Raw genomic sequence first — 2,820 nt, 5'->3', positions numbered from 1 at the left:
GATGCTGACAGAAGACACGAGAGCCCCGGGTCAGAGACAAAGGACTTTATCGCTCGTGGCCCAGCAGGCGGCCAGAATTCATATTTGCCTTGGCTCGCCTTGCCTCCAGCTCCCACTGGCTGATGCTGAGAAGCCCGGTGAATGTTCTGCATGTAGCAGTTTTGTGTCACAGCTGAGGAACCCCGGTACTTTAAAGAACACTTACACGGGGCACAAATACCTTCACACTCTGGCCATTTCACATAGTTCTTCCCTAGACTTTCGTTTTACCGGTCTTCATGTTTTGTTTTTTCTTTTAAGCCTCTGGTCAGTCGGCCAGCCTGTTAGATGTGGCTCACAGGCCGCGCAGATATGTACCTCAGGCAATCTCCTTCCAACCAAAGCGGACGATTCGGTGTGTTCCTTGGGGTGCTTCCTACTGGAGAGATGTTCGCTCATCCCTGACTTGGAAGCCACCACTGAGTGGGCTGCAGGGGAGAGGCCGTTCTCTTGCCTTTAGAGCTGGGCCGGAGCACAGACCCAAGACCGTACATTTTCTTCCTCTGTTAATGGTTCAGAGGGACCCCACCAGGAGGCTGTAGGCGTGGGGGTGAGGGGAATAGATGGGAAAGTGTGGAGCCGTCTCTAAGCCACCGCACCTGCTTCTGCAGGTGTATCCTTGGTGGTTCAGACAACACCCCGTTCGTGCTGGGCCATTTGTGCGACACTCAGGTGTCCCATGGTAACTAACACTCAGGGTCCACCAGCTCCCAGAAGCAAACCAGGAACTGCTCTTCAAATGGAGAAAGGATGGCGGCACGAGGGGCATGAGGTTACAGCGAATCTGTAGGGATCTCAGACTCCTAAGGGGGAAAACATCAATCTAAACTTGATTACGGATTCATCGAGAGACTTCGGGCCCAACTGTTTATTTTGTAAAACAGGTAAAAATGACAAAAAGGCTTATTTGCCCTTTAAGAGGTTCGGAGAAGTTCTTTTCTACCAAGATCTACCAAATTTTGATATTACTTGGTAAAATAAACACAAGAGAGCTGAACTTAAATTCAGTTTCACTTACGCTTCTAATTAAAACGACCCTTGCGACACATAAAATTATTTTGTGACTGTGGGGTTAAATGATGGCGACTTTTTTTCTCGTGTGTTCGCCACAGCATGAAACTCACAGACAAGCGCAGCAGTTAGCCAGCTCAAATCTTTTGTTTCTATTTTCACAAAAAATTAGATTGTATGCAACTATCTAAATTTCTTATACTTGTCTTATAGGTCAAACCCTTATTCTATTGTTTAAAAGTATGTAAATATAAGCATAGTTATATGCCACCACATTGAATTATAATTTAAATATGCAGTATCCGTCTATATTCGTTCCTTTAAAAAAACTTTTTTTAAGGGAGCCTGGACAGCTCAGTCGGTTGAGTCTCCGACTCTTGGTTTCAGCTCATGTCATGATCTCATGGCTACATGGGTTTGAGCCCCGCATCTGGCTCTGGGCTGGCGGTGCAGGGCCTGCTTGGGAATTTCTCTCTCCCTCTCTCTCTCTGCCCCTCCCCCACTAGCGCTGTCTCTGTCTCTCTCAAAATAATAAATAAACAAGAATTTAAAAATGTTTTATTTTTGAGAGGAAGACAGAAAGAGACAGAGTATGAGCAGGGGAGGGGCAGAGAGAGAGGGAGACACAGAATCGGAAGCAGGCTCCAGGCTCCGAGCTGTCAGCACAGAGCCCGACGCGGGGTTCGAACTCACCAACTGTGAGATCATGACCTGAACTGAAGTCGGACACTTAACCAACTGAGCCACCCAGGCGCCCTTAGGTGGGTCTTTTTTTTTTAACTTTAGGCAATGTTGCACATTGCCCAGCCCTATAGAGTTAACCCAGGTTTATCGTCTGCGTAAAGTTTTAAGAAATTACTGTATTTCTGGTAATTTCTTAATATTAAGTTATTGTATCGCATCTGAATATTAATTATTTTTTCTCAGGTTCTTAACTGACTTCGCGCTATAATACTGAATTTGTTAGTTAATATATCTTTGTTGGTTATAGAGGGAGAGAGCCCGCAAGCATGCTCGTGAGTCGGGGAGGGGAAGAGAGAGAGGGAGAGAGAGAATCCCAAGCTGGCTCTGCACTGTCAGGGTGCACAAGATCCGAGGCTTGAATTCACACCGCGAGGTCGTGATCTGAGCTGAAGTCAGACGCTGAACCGACTGAGCCACCCAGGCAACCATTAAAGAACTTAAAATTGAGAGAGACTAAAAAACGAGTGCCTAGGCCAGCACACCGTGCTCATGTGTGTTTTTAACCTCTACATTCTTGTCTACATAGAAGCACTTTCTTCTGCAGAACCTCCGTGTTAAGATAATAAAATCAGTCAGTGTAGTTTCTTTTCTTTTTTTTTTTTTTCAACGTTTATTTATTTTTGGGACAGAGAGAGACAGAGCATGAACGGGGGAGGGGCAGAGAGAGAGAGGGAGACACAGAATCGGAAACAGGCTCCAGGCTCTGAGCCATCAGCCCAGAGCCCGACGCGGGGCTCGAACTCACAGACCGCGAGATCGTGACCTGGCTGAAGTCGGACGCTTAACCGACTGCGCCACCCAGGCGCCCCAATCAGTGTAGTTTCTTATAAAATACTTGATGAGATTGTGTTTCGGAAGGGACAGTTTGAAAGGCTTAAATAACTACTGTCATTAAAAATATTGTTTTGACTGTCAAATAATGTGAATGTCATACCAACGCTGTGAAATAATAGAAAAAAATGTGTATATATTCATTGGTCTCTGCCCCTCCCATCCCTGTTCTTGGCACCGAGTTCCTGAAATTCC

The sequence above is a fragment of the Herpailurus yagouaroundi genome, unplaced genomic scaffold (assembly GCF_014898765.1).
Source record: "Herpailurus yagouaroundi ecotype Mexico unplaced genomic scaffold, PumYag 207, whole genome shotgun sequence".
Lineage (NCBI taxonomy): Eukaryota > Metazoa > Chordata > Mammalia > Carnivora > Felidae > Herpailurus > Herpailurus yagouaroundi.
This window is presented reverse-complemented; position numbering follows the sequence as displayed.